The sequence below is a fragment of the Anomaloglossus baeobatrachus genome, chromosome 3, assembly GCF_048569485.1.
Source record: "Anomaloglossus baeobatrachus isolate aAnoBae1 chromosome 3, aAnoBae1.hap1, whole genome shotgun sequence".
Classification (NCBI taxonomy): Eukaryota; Metazoa; Chordata; class Amphibia; order Anura; family Aromobatidae; genus Anomaloglossus; species Anomaloglossus baeobatrachus.
Genome location: NC_134355.1, coordinates 374,732,803 through 374,750,060, shown reverse-complemented (window position 1 = coordinate 374,750,060; position 17,258 = coordinate 374,732,803).

Here is a 17,258-nt window from a genome sequence, read left to right as displayed (position 1 = left end):
AAATTGGGAATATAATATCTTCCTGTATAAACAATATAATTGTCACGGGTGTGTCACGAGTGACAGACAGTCATGTGGTTTCTGGCAATAGAAGGTCACAGCATTTGGCTGCACTAAATGCTCCCTGACTTTCTATTGTTCCTGCTTTTAGTATTCATTGTAGATAGTTTTGCTGCCAGATTTTCATCTCTCCCTCTTTAGGATCCAGCAGGAGCTCACCTTCCACCCAGCTGCTGATTATCAGCATTCTCTTTGTGATAAAATACTCCTATCTTCCCTGGACTGGTGCTGGTGATATTGTTCAGTTCATTCAAGCTCTGGTTGCAAGCAGGAGGCTGACTCATCTGTGGTATCATTGCTATAACTTTGCTGAACGTCTACCTGAGTCACTTGTGGATAAGTAGTTCATGCACAATTTCCCCTGTGTGTCCTCCTTGTGTCTTCCATAGTATTTTTAGTGGGGTTAATGTCATCACACCTGTTCCATATTCAAGGTCCAGCATTAGGGATACCTAGGGTCAGGTATCTGGCTCGGCGCATAGGTTCGAAACTTATCTAGGGCCCCCTGGACCAGCGGTTGGTTTGGTCAGGAGTCACCAGCTTCCTCTTCCCTAGACACAGGGGTTTCCTTCCCTTTCACCATTTGCTTGGTACTTCCCCATACCTAGCGTGACACATATATACTAGGATGGTCCCAGGATGGGGGTCATATATACCAGGATGGGACAAGGATGGGGAATATAAATACCAGGAAGGGGGACACAAATACCTGGAAGAGGCCCAGGATGGGGGACTTTAGTACAAAATTGGGGGACATTACCCCCATAACAGTGTCAGCAGCAACAGTCCTCAATGTTTATCAACGGCTAATGTGTTGTTTTTTTTCTGTGATATGGACAAAGGGACGCGGCCCCCCTCTTCTTGAGCTGCATATTTAATTTATATAGCTTCCCATGGTGGGACGTCCTTATAATCGAGCCCTGGCCCTTCTCTACTCCCATCTATACCTGATGTTGCTTCATGAAAGGTGAGGTTTTAATATTAGATTAGGGACCGTCTCGATTGGAGCACACCTTTCGTGGTGGGATTGCGTTACATTTTTTTAAATCAAAAACAGTGTGTACTATGAAACTATGTTATTATTACTTTTTACTTGTTTTTTACAGCAGGGTACATGCTCATATTGTTTCTATCTTAGGTTTTGTCTGTTAAATGTCCACAGTGTGAACAATGCTTCTATACCAACTTATACTACAGCTCATGTTTTCAGTTTGCTCACTTTTATGTATTTCCCATTGATTTCAATTGTCATATAGTACGCACACTTTATTGTTATCACGCTAAGTACGGGGAAGTACCAAGCACACGGTGAAAGGGAAGTGAAGGGAAACCCTGTGTCTATGGAGAGGGAAGATGGTGACCTCTGACCAAACCTACTGCTGGTCCCTGGGGTCCCTCACGATCTTAGATAGGTTCCGCACCTATGCGCCGATTAGGATACCTGACCCTAGGTATCCTTAATGCTGGGCCCTAAATAGAGGTGGATGGGATGAGCTCTTCCTCAACCCCACTAAACAACTATAGAAGATACAATGGGGACACACAGAACTACTTATCATTGGATGACTTAGGTAGATCAGCAGAGCTTTCAGCAAAGATACCATAGAGGAGAACAAACTACCTGCTTGCAACCTCGGCTTGAAGGAACTGAAAATATCACCAACACAGTCCAAAGGAGAGAAGGGGTATTTAAACACCAAAGTAATACTGACAATCAACAATAGGGTGGAAGTCCAGCTCCTGTTGGGTCCAAAATGGAGAGAGATTAATCCAGCAGGAAAGCTAACTATAAAATGAACACAGACAGCAAGAACAATGGAAAATCAGGGAGCATTCTGCGCAGCCAGACGCTGCAACCTTTGATGGCCAAAAACCACATGTCTGTCTGTCACACGTGACAACCCTGTGACAATATGGCCCCAATCCTGGTACATATGACTAGAGATGAGTGAACCTGAGGCTCAAGGTTCAGGTTAGCAAACCAACTTCTAAAAAGAAGGTTCGAGTTCGAGGTTTGAGCGGGTGACGAGTACGAACCACTCAAGCGAGCAATGCTGTGCTTGGGTATGAGTGATACACAGCCCTCTGCAAACTGCATGCAGTGTTTGATAGGCTCACATTTGGGGTAAAACCAGCATGATCAAATGTAATGTACACACACAAACCCCCCAGAAATGTTTTTATAAACCAGCCCACCCTGCCGCGGAAGCGTTTTGCTACACTGCCGGGGCACGGTGGACGAGATTTAAAAAAAAAAAAATTTGGGGAGGTTTGTGTGTGTACACTACATCTGATCACGCTTATTAAACTAATCAAACACTACCTGTGGCTTGCACAGGGCTGTGCATCACTCAGACCCAAGCACAGCGCTGCTCGCTTGAGTGCTTCGTACTCGTCACTCACTCAAACCTCAAACCCAAACCTTGTTTTTTTGGAGGTTAGTTTCCGAACCCAAACCTCAAACCTCAGGTTTTCTAATCTCTACATATGACCCCTATCCTGGTATATATGGCCCTGATCCTGGACCCATCCTGGTATGTATGATCCCCATCCTGGTATATACATTCTCCATCCTGGGCCCATTGAGGTATATATATCCCTCATCCTAGTATATAGGATTCCCATCCTAGTATATATGACCCCCATCCTCGTATAGATGACCCCCATCCTGGTATATACTGTATGTACCGCATCATGGGCCTATCCTGGTGTCTCCCATCATGACACACACATAAAAAAAAATAATTATACTCACCCTCCCTCCACTCCCCTGGTTCATGGTGGCCTCTTCTTATACTGCCAAGTGACAGCAGAGTGTAAGCGACACAGCACATGACATCAATTCCTTGTGCTCCCAGTTACACGCCAATGTTAGCTGCCGGAATATTCATTGTTCCCCATGCCAGGGATTGTGTGAGTGGGAAGCAGTAAATATTAATTTTCTTTAATAGCAGGCACACGTGATTTCTCAGCAGTCGACTTCCTGCAGCGGCTGAGTTATTATGTGTGTCCACTATTAGAGAGAATAATAGTCACTGCTTCCCACACACATAATCCCAACCATGTCTTGGCGCTGGCTTCAGTGCCGAGAGGAAGGTGAGATTATTGGCATGGGAAGCAGTGAATATTCATTTTTTTTATTAGCAGGCACACTATTAGCCACAACTCAAGCTCTTGCTTCCTTTGACCTTGCACCTGCCTTCTGTGACCTGCTCCTCCACTGCCACTATCCCCTACACAGCCACAGCCAGGTACATCCGGACTATAAGACGCACCCCCCACTTTCGTCCCAAATTTTTTGGGGACAAAAAAAATGCGTTTTATAGTCTGAAAAATATGGTATTCCTTCCAAAGACCCTACAGAGAACCAGGGAGCAATCATTACATGTTGAGGAACGATGTTGCACTGGCATCACTGCATTGCTCTCTCCAGCAGGGACAATGTCTTACCATAGTGGCCTGGCGTACTGTGCTGCCTTCCTTCCCTGTCGTTCCCCAACGTATTCGTCTTCTGCTTCCATCTTCCATGGCATCTTGCAGGCCGCGCAGGTCTCCCGGGAATGCACCTATGGCGTGCATGCACACACTCCAAGGGCTAGTGTGCCATTTCCTGGAAGTGCCTTTCAGCTTATCGCTGAGAGGCACTGGGTACTTAGGGCCCTCTCCCACTAGGGGAAGTGACTGAGCAATGTGGTTAGTTAGTTAATGGTTTGTTCCCTAGCTAGTTAGTTGTCAGGTGCCCTTATCCACTGTCCATGTTTGTGCCAGTGTACATTTTCCTATTCCAATTTCCCTGCCCCATCTTTATCCCTCTGCGTGTCTGTCTTGCTGTGCTATCAGCCTCAACCATACCGGTGGTCCTTGTCTACACTAGTGACTCTGCCTGCCTGTCCTGGCCATGCTATCTACCTCAACTGTCCAAGTGGTCCCTGTCTACACTAGTGACCCTGCCTGTCGTCCCCTGTTTCTGTCCCTGCCCTGGGGGTCAGCTGCAACAGTCCTGGTCTCTGCCCTGGGAGTGGCATCCAGCATTTTTCTTACTTATTCAAGCCCCTCCCACTAAAGGGTAAGCCCAGGTCCCCCTGTAGTCCAATGGGTCCACATCAGCTTGATGCCTTACCATATATTGTAAGAGACTGTAGAATGGGTGGAGAAAAGTTGAACTTGCTTGCTCTTTTTCAACCTATATAACTATACAACTATGTAAAATCTGAAATAGACCTTTCTATTTCCCCGTGCTGATTTATCAATAAAAGTTCAATTGCATATTTAAGTGAATTTTGTGATCTCTTGCATTATAGTCACTGTTTCAAACCTTTTGAGAACTGTAAGTGGCCCAACTGGAGGTCATAGAAGAAATTATTATTATGATTAATATAATTATCATACATGGTTCACTGCCCAAAAAAAGTCACAGTACTAAGGATTTTATTTATGTTTTTTAACGTTTATTTTACATACTGCCCTACACGTTTTTGCTTTGTCTGACATTCTGCATATAGTATATGTTTAAAGTAAGACTACATTAATTAGATTATATTCTTCCTTTTGATTACTACATTATTTCTGACTAATATTAATTAGAATTCCACACAAATAAAAAAAAGGGAAAGCTGCGAAGGCTATTCCCTACAGTCGACCAATTTACTTAGGAAGTTACAGAAAATTGAATTAGATAACAGTCGTAATTGCTTCACCAAGTAAATAAATTAGATCACTTTACGGTATAGTCACATTATTGCTAACCTAAAGCGGTACAAATGACACACGATATCACCTGGAAGCAGTGCTAGTCCGGTGGGCTCTCCTAGCTCTAGGAATAAAGTACCTTTGTCCGCAATACACATCCAGCAAGCATTATATAGCTTTAGTTATTAAAGTACTTTTTGCAACTCCCAAACATTAGCATTACCCTGTGATTCAAGTTTCCCTCACAGAACTATCACATCAGGGATACGGTTACTACTGATTTATTTGTAACAAAGCACTCTTTGAGACAAACTGTGGGTAAATTCCTGAGATGAATGATGGCAGCCCCATAAGTGTACAGAAAATTTAATAGGCTTTTCTATCTAACTGACCTCCTAATCTTCAACTACTATTAGAGTTCACCTATATCTTTGTATGATATATTGAGCACAATAGATTTTTAGTCATTTACGTAGAAAGTTAAATTACAATAAAAGAGTTAAAATATCTGATTTTAGTTATACAGCGGGTAAAATAAGTATTGAAGACTTCACCAATTTTCTAAGTATTTCTAAAAGGATGTTGACGTGAATTTCTACAATAAATTCACCAATTACTCTAAAGGCCCCGTCACACAATACGATGTATCGTGCGATCGCATGAGCGATCGTACCCGCCCCCGTCGTTTGTGCGTCACGGGCAATTCGTTGCCCATGGCGCACAAAGTCATTTAACCCCGTCACACGTACTTACCTCCTTAACGACGTCGCTGTGGGTGGTGAACATCCTCTCCCTGAAAGGGGAGGGACGTTTGGCGTCACAGCGACGTCAGACAGCGGCCGCCCAATAGAAGCGAAGGGCAGAGATGAGCGGGACGTAACATCCCGCCCACCTCCTTCCTTCCGCATTTCCGGTGGATGCAGGTAAGCTATGTTCGTTGTTCCCGGGGTGTCACACGGAGCGATGTGTGCTTCCTCGGGAACGATGAACAACTGGCGCGCAGAAGGAGGAACGACATTATGAAAATGAACGATGTGTCAATGAGCAACGATAAGGTGAGTATTTTTGCTCATTCACAGTCATTCAGAGGTGTCACACGGTACGATATCTCTAACGATGCCGGATGTCATCACGAAAACCGTGACCACGACGACATTTCGTTAGATATATCGCAGCATGTGACGGGGCCTTTACTCTTTTTACCTTGCTGATGCCATGTTTATCTTGTTACCATGTTATCACGTAAAAAAAGCTTTTGGGGAAAAAAAGAATGTGCCGTTCAGTGAAATCAATTTGCATATTGTCAACCACAAAGATGTTTCCATAATTATACACAAATATCACAGGATTTTGCAGCTTGTATAAACACTACTGAACATTCTTTGGTGTTTTAATCAACTTATTATATTGATAGAGATGGGACTATTCATCCATCTAGTAATTAATGATACAAAATATTAGATGTAATTACCAGAAGAAGAAAACCTTTGTATAACATCAACTGTTTAGTAAAACAGTTACGCAAAAATACACTTTTACAACCATTTTTATTTCATAAAAATCAATGCAATTATTAATGCAGAATTCTCTCATTTATAAATACTTGGCATATGAGAATGGGAAGAGATGTCATCACAGGAGGCCGGGTTATACTGAGACTGGCAAAGGATTAGCTACGACATGGAAGCGACAGGGAGGATGATTTCTAGTTTATATTTAGCAAATAGTGTATATGTCATGATCCAGGCTGGCTTTTCCCTGCTGCTGGTTACACCCAGCTCTGGCCTGGTCATGTCATGGGTTAACTTCCCTTGCCTCGTTCTGGATCCCAGGACGCTATATATTGCCTATGGCTATACCTAAGAATCAGTGCCAGTGATATTTCTGCCTTGCAGTGTGTATACTGGCTCTGGTGAGTGTTCCCGATCTGTTCTGCCTCCCTGCTACTGTGTCCTGACTTTGACCCTCCCCCGTTTGTCTGCCCGTCCCAGCCCCTGACTTCCCGCTCCTGTCTGTTGTTTGTGTTTCCCTCTGCATACCTGATCTCCCGGCTTCTGACTTGGTTCTGCTTTCTGACTTTGATATTGATCCTCCCTTTGCAGTGACTCGACTTTCCTGGCTAGACCCTGACTGTTTGACTACTCTTTTGCCCCCTGGTGATTCGCCTGTTAACATTGCTGAAGTTTCTCTGCTGTACTTCAGCTGCCTTTCCGATACAGTGTTTCTTTGTCTCTCCTTCACTACTCTGCTGCCACCAAGTGGGGATTACGCTGTACTGCGTCTCACTAGCCTTTGTACAGCATAACAGCATACTCCCCTCCTGCAGTAGCACCATTTCAATGAACCGTTGTTTCCAGAGAGTGAAGTGACTTATTGTGTCAAATGTAGACTGCAGCCATTGAGTGGCCGTTTGTCAATATTCTGTCAGGGTGGACGTCCACTCAGACAAACGAGTAATGTCACAGTCTGATGTGATCTCTGGGGAATCTGGAATAAGTAGGTCACAGCGTATTGTTGATCGCCGATCCTCTTTAGTGACCGCTTGCCGTTTACCCTAAGTTAGAATGTGGCGCCCCTGAGGCTTCCGTCGCCACAGGACATTGCACCCCATCCAGCGGTGTGATGCCCCATTCTGGGTGAGGAAAGGAGTGAACGCCGGTCCCCTGGTAAATCCACACTACACCCATTGTTAGGAACACACTGGGACCAGGGATAGTGGCAGCTACCCTCCCATGCTGCATGCTGGGAGGTGCCGTAAGACCCATCCCTGCTCCTATAGGGTAGATCAGAGCAACTGGGGAGGTGGGAGGAGCCACAAGAGAGCAGACACTGAAAGGAAGGTCAAGTTTGAGTAGTCTGAGAGAGAGAGAGGGAGGAAGGAGGAGGAGGTCTGCAGGAGGCAGACGAGAAGGAGAGAAGGAAAGACAGCTTTAGTCAGTCAGGAGCTAAGAAGGAGAAAGAGACGCTTCCTGGTGAAGATCCTGGGACTCAGAGGGTCTAGGTGACACCAAGCAGAGAAAGGAAGGGATCCTAGGGCCACGGATAGCTGTTGAGCTGTGGTGGCCTGTTCCACAGGAACATCGGTGGAGGGATCAAGCTGCAACAGGGGACGGTCCCTAGAAACCGGAGGAGTGCAAAATTATCTCCAAACAGTAAAAACCGAGGCCCAGGGAAAGTTGTAAACTCCCTGGGCCACATCCCACGGCAGAACCTTTGGAAAGGGGACAATCAACCGACAGGTGACCCCCCAGCCTGGAGGCTGTAGTGGAGGCCGAGCAGGTTCATCCTAAAAGAGCTAGGCTTAGGAGGACAGCTGAAGACAGAGACACCTTAGAGAGAAGGGTACCGGTTTTCACTCCAGGAATCACCCAGAAACGGCGGAGGTCCCTGACACTGGGTTCCAGTCATCTGAGGGCACCAGTGTGCGCATACCAGGACGTGTGAGTAAACAACTTGAAACTGCACCCTTGGAGTTGCCTCTGTTATTCCGTCTGCTTAGACTTCCACTACACCATAGACTCTCACGAGCACCAACTGTGCCCCGGGGCACCGCTCCACCTGTGGGGAGCAGTACCACCATTGCTGCCATTCTATCACCCCGGAGGCCCCATACAGCAGCGGCGGCTTAAATAGCCGCACACCACAGGTGGCGTCACGAACACAAACTTTATTCATCAGCCATATTTAACTGACACCCACCAGGGCCACGGAGCCGGGCCCCGCCACAACTGACGACCCCCGGACTAGTCCGGCCCGGCACCGGGTGTCCCATAGCCCTGGGGTGGGCGAGTCATTTTTGGCGTCACAAACAGGATTTCGTGCCCGGATCCACCGGGTACTGTGCGCCTGAAGAACCGTGTGACAAAACTGTGTGAAAAGACTGTGTGTTTCACTGTGAAAACTGCCGCCATTAGCGCTGCTGAGAGCGGGAAGAAGGGGGGCGTGCCTGCAGAAAGAGCGTGAAAATAAGCCCCGCCCCCTTGTCCAAGAAAAGAGCGCGAAGCGGTGCCCGCTATGGTGAGTGGAGGAGGCAAAATGGCGCGCTAAGAATGCTGCCTAGAGGAAGAGAGAAGATGGCTCCTGCAAGCGGAGGCCAGGAGGAGCTCACCTGGATCAGGCCTGTGACTGCCACTGAGCTGATGGCTGAGGTCGGGAGGATGGCTGACCGGATGAAGGAGCGGGAAGTTATCAGCCTGCTGCTGAGCAACATCAAAAGTCTGCTACTAGAAGAAGCGACGAGTCTGCTGCTTGGAGATCGTGCAGAAGGAGACGCAGAGAGGATGGCGTCCACACGCAGCGATCCAGAGCTAGACTCCGCTGACTGGTGGAGCTGGGAGATGGACCAGTGGTGTGAAGGGCTGCAGGCGAAGGTGATGCAGCAGATCCGACAAGCGACGCGCGGAGCAGCGACTGCCAGAAAACCGGAGATGCTACTGAGGGGTGAGTCATTTAATGCCCCTGCCGGTGCGAGTGCCCCAACCCCCGCTGCCATGCCCGCGGTTCCTGGAAAGATGCCCGGCACGGCGACGCCGATCCGGGCCGCAGCCACGCCAGGTGCGGCCCGCCAAGATTTCGCCGCCGGAGCGACGCCCATCCACACCGCAGCAGCGACGCCCAGCCCGACCCGTCCAGCTCAGGCCCCAGCAGCGATACCCCGCTCGGCCAAGCAAGATCCCGCCGCAGCAGCGACGTTAATCCACGCCGCAGGAGTGACGCTGAGCCAGGCCGCAGCCATGCCAGGATCGGCCCGCCAAGCCCAGGCCGCAGCCACGCCAGGTGCGGCCCATCAAGAACCGGTCACAGCAGCGACTCCAACCCAGGCTGCCGCCATGCCAGGCGTGGCCCGCCAAGACAAGGAGGCCCCAGAAGAGCCAGAATGGCGCCGCCGCTCTCAAGCCAGCAATCCCATGCAAGCCGGCAGCCCCCTGCAAGCAAGCAGTCCTTTGCAAGAAAGCCGTGCTGTGCCTGCAAGCAGCCCCACTCCTACCCAGACTATGATCTCATCGGCCTACCTGTTGCCCGAGGCAATGCCGGAGTGCGATCCTAGGATCTACCCCCGCGAGTAAAGTAAAGAGATGAAGATGCTGAACTGTATATAGCCCCTGTCTGCCCCTCATTCTTTGTGAAGATGTCCCTTTTGTGCTGCCCTAATGTTCTTTTTGAAGATGACACCCTTTCCTGCCTTATTGCCCCTTGTGCTTTTTGAAGAAGTCACCCCCCATGTGTATGTGTTACCGGGCGCCGGAAATGGAATGTGGTCCCCGGTAAATGTGGATGTAATGTGTCATGTGTAACCAGGCCACTGGACTTAGTGGCTGGTTTTGTCTTTGCCCTTTTTGCCAAAGAAGTGAACGAACTGCCAGGCTACTGGACTTGTTGTAGCCAAAATGTAAATAGTTGCACCAGTTGTGCCCCCTACCAGAATTATGGGGGAAGAGCCCAAACCGTGCAATGGACTGGAAGTGCACACTTAGATGTTTCTTTATAAGAAAGTTTTGCAACGTTAAAGTACCTGTGCCTCCCATAAAGGGAAGAAAAGTTTTATTGTTTTGTGTTATGCATAACAAAAATGTTTTTTGCAGTTTCTTTCCACATTTTCTGTTGTTTTTCAGCCCGAGGACGTGCTGGCATTCGCTGTGGGGGAGTGTGGCGCCCCTGAGGCTTCCGTCGCCACAGGACATTGCACCCCATCCAGCGGTGTGATGCCCCATTCTGGGTGAGGAAAGGAGTGAACACCGGTCCCCTGGTAAATCCACACTACACCTATTGTTAGGAACACACTGGGACCAGGGATAGTGGCAGCTACCCTCCCATGCTGCATGCTGGGAGGGGCCGTAAGACCCATCCCTGCTCCTATAGGGTAGATCACAGCAACTGGGGAGGTGGGAGGAGCCACAAGAGAGCAGACACTGAAAGGAAGGTCAAGTTTGAGTAGTCTGAGAGAGAGGGAGGAAGGAGGAGGAGGTCTGCAGGAGGCAGACGAGAAGGAGAGAAGGAAAGACAGCTCTAGTCAGTCAGGAGCTAAGAAGGAGAAAGAGACACTTCCTGGTGAAGATCCTGGGACTCAGAGGGTCCAGGTGACACCAAGCAGAGAAAGGAAGGGATCCTAGGGCCACGAATAGCTGTTGAGCTGTGGTGGCCTGTTCCACAGGAACATCGGTGGAGGGATCAAGCTGCAACAGGGGACGGTCCCTAGAAACCGGAGGAGTGCAAAATTATCTCCAAACAGTAAAAACCGAGGCCCAGGGAAAGTTGTAAACTCCCCGGGCCACATCCCACGGCAGAACCTTTGGAAAGGGGACAATCAACCGACAGGTGACCCCCCAGCCTGGAGGCTGTAGTGGAGGCCGAGCAGGTTCATCCTAAAAGAGCTAGGCTTAGGAGGACAGCTGAAGACAGAGACACCTTAGAGAGAAGGGTACCGGTTTTCACTCCAGGAATCACCCAGAAACGGCAGAGGTCCCTGACAGTGGGTTCCAGTCGTCTGAGGGCACCAGTGTGCCTCTGTTATTCCGTCTGCTTAGACTTCCACTACACCATAAACTCTCACGAGCACCAACTGTGCCCCGGGGCACCGCTCCACCTGTGGGGAGCAGTCCCACCATTGCTGCCATTCTATCACCCCGGAGCCCAATACAGCAGCGGCGGCTTAAATAGCCGCACACCACAGGTGGCGTCACGAACACAAACTTTATTCATCAGCCATATTTAACTGACACCCACCAGGGCCACGGAGCCGGGCCCCGCCACCACTGACGACCCCCGGACTAGTCCGGCCCGGCACCGGGTGTCCCATAGCCCTGGGGTGGGCGAGTCAAGAACATATTTAATTCTATCCAGTACTGAAGAGGTTAAGGTTCATTCTAACAGGTAGTTGTAATATCAGCTGCCTTTTGCTATAAATATCCGCTCCTCACTCCACCCTATGCCGGCTGTAGAGAATACCTATGCCCTCCACTTTGAAGGAGCCACTCTCTGGAGAAGCTGAGGTGTTGCTTCTGTTGCAACTGAGAAGTTCCTGCTGGAGAAGCTGTGGATTGTTATTTGTTGTGTCTTTCCCCACCTGTTTCTTTTATCATTTTTGTGTTACCTTATTGCAGAGGTGAAACTAGTGTCTTGTTGACCTTCATTAGTCAGGGTGAGTTCAGGGCCAGTGAGGGCCTAGGCCTATGACGGCCCACAGGGTGGAGTGACCCATCTAGAGGATGGGTTCAAGGATTAGTTATGCTATGCTATGGCATTGATGTATAGCTGAAAAATAAATAAAAGTTCAAATCCCCCTCCTTTGCCCCATTAAAAATACCGATAAAAAATACACATATGTGGTATCACCTCATTCAGGAAAGTCCGATCTATTAAACATAAAAATAATTAACATGATTGGTAAACACCATAAACAAAAAATTCAAGTACATTTTTTGGTTGCTGCAATACCACAAAAAATGCTGTAACAAGTGATCAATATGGCATCAATAAAAATGTTGTCTTGCCCCACAAAAAAATAAGCCATCACAAAACTCCATCAATCAAAAAATGAAAACATTAGGATCTTGGGAAATGGGGACACAACCCCCCAAATTCTTCTTTGCAAACTTCTGATTTTTTTTTTTACCACTAAAATAATAAAAAAACAAGACATGTTTGGTATCGCCGTATGCGTATTGATGTGGAGAATCATATTTCATCATTTTTACCACAAAATATACACTGTAAAATAATTCCCCCCAAAACATGTCAGAATTGTGTGTTTTTTCACAATTTAGCCACATCTTGATTTTTTTTCCCGATTTACAGTAGGCTATGTAGTAAAATGAAGGGTGTCATTCAAAGGTACATCTCGTCCTGCAAAAAAAACAGGCCCTCGTATGGCTATGTGGACAGAAAAATAAAAATGTTAAGGCTCTGGGGAGAAGAGGAGATAAAAGCAAAAAAGCAAAAACAGAAATTGTCTGCATCTTGAAGGGGTTAAAGCAAAGTGATTGAGGGATCACTGCAATACACAGGAATAGTGATAATTGCTGAGCCACCAAGATGCTCATTAAATATATTTTTAATTGTGCTATAGGATAATTATAGGTTAGTTATGGAATGATTTATCAGTTTGTGGGAAAATATTAAGTATATCTTGTGCTTTATTAATGGCAATCCCTGCTTATCCTAGGCTTAGTAGACAAGGGAGTGGTTGTAATAGTTATCTCGGTATGCACACTTAGGTCTTAAGGTGGTGTCACACATAGCGATGCAGCAGCGATCACGACCAGCGATCTGATCTTATCAGGATCGCTGCTGCGTCGTTACATGGTCGCTGGTGAGCTGTCAAACAGGCAGATCTCACCAGCGACCAGTGACCAGCTCCCAGCCAGCAGCGACGCGTGGAAGAGATGCTGCGCTTGGTAACTAAGGTAAATATCAGGTAACCAAGGAAAGCACTTCTCTTGGTTACCTGGTATTTACCTTAGTTACTAGCGTCCGCTGCTCTCACGCTGCCAGTGCCGGCTCCCTGTTCCCTGCACTCCTAGCCAGAGTACACATCGGGTTAATTACCCGATGTGTACTCCAGCTACGTGTGCAGGGAGCCGGCACTGGCAGCGTGAGAGCACACCGCTTAGCGCTGGCTCCCTGCACTCCTAGCCAGAGTACACATCGGGTTAATTACCCGATGTGTACTCCAGCTACGTATGCAGGGAGCTGGCACTGGCAGCGTAAGAGCGGCGGACGCTAGTAACTAAGGTAAATATCGGGTAACCAAGGAAAGGGCTTCTTGGTTACCCAATGTTTACCGTGGTTACAGCTTACCGCAGGCTGCCAGGCGCCGGCTCCCTGCTCGCTTCAGTTCGTCGCTCTCTCGCTGTCACACACAGCGATGTTTGCTTCACAGCGGGAGAGCAACGTCCAAAAAATGAAGCAGGACATTCAGCAACGACCGGCGACCTCACAGCAGGGGCCAGGTCATTGCTGGATGTCACACACAGCGACAGCGACGGGACGCAACAGTAATAGCACAATAGCTACAGTAATAGCAAAATGAATTCATGCCCACGCTTATTTGCAGCTCTTAACCGTCAATACGCTATTCATATCTGCAGCCGATCAATTCTTGCAGCGTTTTTCACCCATTCAAATGAATGTGGAAAGTTGCAAGTAAAAACACATGAAGAATACGACTCAAAAACTTAGCAAAAATGTGCATATTTTACATAGTATTTTTCATGTCAAGACTCAGGTTTCTGCAAATACTGAAGGGGAGCACATACTCCTACATGACAAAGGCTGTCAGTTACTGATTAGGACCATCCCTTGAAGTTATACTAATCATTTCCCATAAACCTATAGGTTAATCTGCACAGCTCCACTTGCTCTATAACAGATTGCACAGCGTTTCCAAGATGACAGATTCCCTTTCAGCGTCAGTTTTATCCGGTACTTTACTACTTACCCCTTCACTCCGGGTGATTTTCCATTTTTGTTTTTTGCTCCCTTTCTTCCGAGAGTTGTAACTTTTTTTTTATTTATCTTGCCATATAAGGGCTTATTTTTGGAGTACTTTTAAATGAAATTATAAGTTTTACCATATAGTGTACTGGAAAATGGCAAAAAAATTCCAAGTACATAAAAACTGCAAAAAAAATGCGATTGCATGATTGTTTATGGGATATTTTATTCACTATATGGTAAAACTGATATGTCGATGTGATGCTTCAGGTCAGTACGAGCTCGTAGACACCAGACATGTATAGAGTTGGTTTACTGTTATCTAAGGGGTTAAAACAAATTCAGACTTTTGGCCAAAAAAAGGCGCACTTTTTGCGCCATTTTTGAAACCCGTAGCATTCTCATTTTTTGGGATCTATGGCTCAGTGACGGCTTATTTTTTGCGCCTCGAGTTGACATTTTTAACGGTACCATTTTTGCGCAGATGTTACATTTTCATCGCCTGTTATTGCATTTTGCGCCAAATTTCCGGTGACCAAAAAACTTAATTTTGACGTTTGGAATTTTTTTGCTGCTACACCGTTTACCGATCAGATTAATTTATTTACATTTTAATAGCGTGGTGCTAGGGGCTAATAGGCACAAGTGGAGAGCGGCCCCACTTGTGCCTGATAGCCAGACATGTCAGCTGTTCAAATCAGCTGACATGTGTGGAACTCACTGCTGGCTGACCGCGGCAGCTGGCAGTGAGTAAATCGTCATGAGGCAGGATGTACCCAGTACATCCAATGTTGATAAGAGGTTAAAATATAATTTTAAAATCAGTACATATCACTGCATTTATCTAAAGTTTATTTCCCCCTCATTTGAATGTGTATTTAGGGGGGTTTCATTTAAAAGGAATCTTTCAGTAGGTTTTTGATATTAAATCTAAGAGCAGTGTAATGAAGCCACAGAGAGCCTGATTCCAGAGATGTGTCACTTATTAGGCTGTGTGTTCTAGTTGCAATATAGTGAGTGTTATATCAGCAGAGTATCACTGCCTGAGTAGGGCTTAAGGCCCAGTCACACACAACGACTTACCAGCGATCCCGATAACGATTGCCATAATACAAATTCTAACAGCTGTGTATCCACCAAACTTCTGCACAACACAACTGATGGTCCCAACCCCATTTATATGGCAAGAAATCCCACTTATTAAACCTGACAGGGTACACCTGTGAAATGAAAACCATTTCCGGTGACTACCTCTTGAAGCTCATCAAGAGAATGCCAAGAGTATGCAAAGAAGTAATGAAAGCAAAAGGTGGCTACTTTGAAGAACCTAGAATATAAGACATATTTTCAGTTGTTTCACACTTTTTTGTTAAGTATTTCATTCCACATGTGTGAATTCATAGTTTTGATGCCTTCAATGTGAATCTACAATTTTCTGAGTCATGAAAATAAAGAAAACTCTTTGAATGAGAAGGTGTGTCCAAACTTTTGGTCTGTACTGTACAACTGCTTATTAAAAGGAAGCGTTTGTTGATTTGAACACACTGCTAACAGCACCCAAATAACATACCTCTGCATATTGTACATATTGTACAACGCACACATAATATCATCATTCAGTACTCCTATGTAGACAGGGGTAATATGATAATCCCATGGCTAAGATTAGATTTTTAGATAAAGCGTGGACACGCAGTAAACGTTCAGCCAGTTGACAGACTTTGGTTCTCTATAACCACTGTACAGTGCATAAGGTATGCTTTAAAAAAAACTGAGGACGTGGCATTCATAGATTTATTTTTAGATGTTAAGGTTTTTCCACCCTACACAAGTTGCATATTTGCTTGTATCTGTCTCATACTGAATTGTTTCTATTACTTAAGCCTTCTTTCAATTAAGCTCCGAGCATCAGAGCTTAATGCAGTGAAACAGTACTGCATATTGTAATGAGAATGTGCTTTTGAAGAAAGGCACATCTGCATCCTGTACTTTCTTTAGGGAGGTGTGAGTTCAAGGCAAGTGCACACATGGCTGAAGTGTGCAAGAGAACTTCATCCATTTATGCAGAAGAACTGTGATAGGATTCATATGCATGCTGTGATCGTGCCATATGTTTGACTCTTTGTTCAGCCTGTTTTTAACACCCTGCAATCCAGCACCCAGAAAAAAGGAACAGAGCTCAACTGTTCTGTGCCCAGGCAATAAGCGCTGTCTTGTCCCAGATGGAGATCTTCTCTTCCTTCCCTTCTTAGGCACTGGAGACTTTACTTTCTTCATAACTGTACCCATTTTTCAAGAACTTTTATATATATATATATATATATATATATATATATATATATAGTATGCCAGTAACATAGGAATAGGATACATGAGTACTGGTCTTCTCATATAATCTATATACCTAAAAACTATGCGGATTCCCACATAAGCAATACAGGGTTCAGGGAAAATTTACGGAGCTGAGTATTGTGTAGGAAGGACACACCAAAAATGAGGAGAACCAGTAATCTGTATACAGTGGAGCCTCGCTTAACGAGTAACCCACTTAACGAGAATTTCGCTTAACAAGCAAAGCTTTCTGTAAATTTGTAACTCGGTTTACGAGAAAGCTTTGCTGTACGAGCAAAATCCTCACCGCACACACTTCCGGTTCCGTACATCCACCGCGCTCTGACCCGCTCTTGCAGTCCACACAAACACACACAAGCACGCACAAAACACACACAAACAAACACGCATGCACACACATACAATATTATGCTCACCTTACCTTCCGTTCCATCGCCAGCCTCCTGGGTCTTGTAGTTCGCCGGTGCATCGCGACAAGGGAGGAATCCTCGCGGCAAACTACAAGACCCAGGAGGCCGGCGATGTAACGGAAGGTAAGGTGAGCATAATATGTGTACCTTTCGTTCCATCGCCGGCCTTCTGGGTCCTCTAGTTCGTCACTCCACGCTGTGTATCGGTAACCATCGGCGACGAGGCAGGAACTTCCCCTGTCAGACGCTACTCAAAGGCAGCGTGCTGACCAATCAGAGGCTCCTGCCTTTGACGTCAGCGCTCTGGGTGCGGAA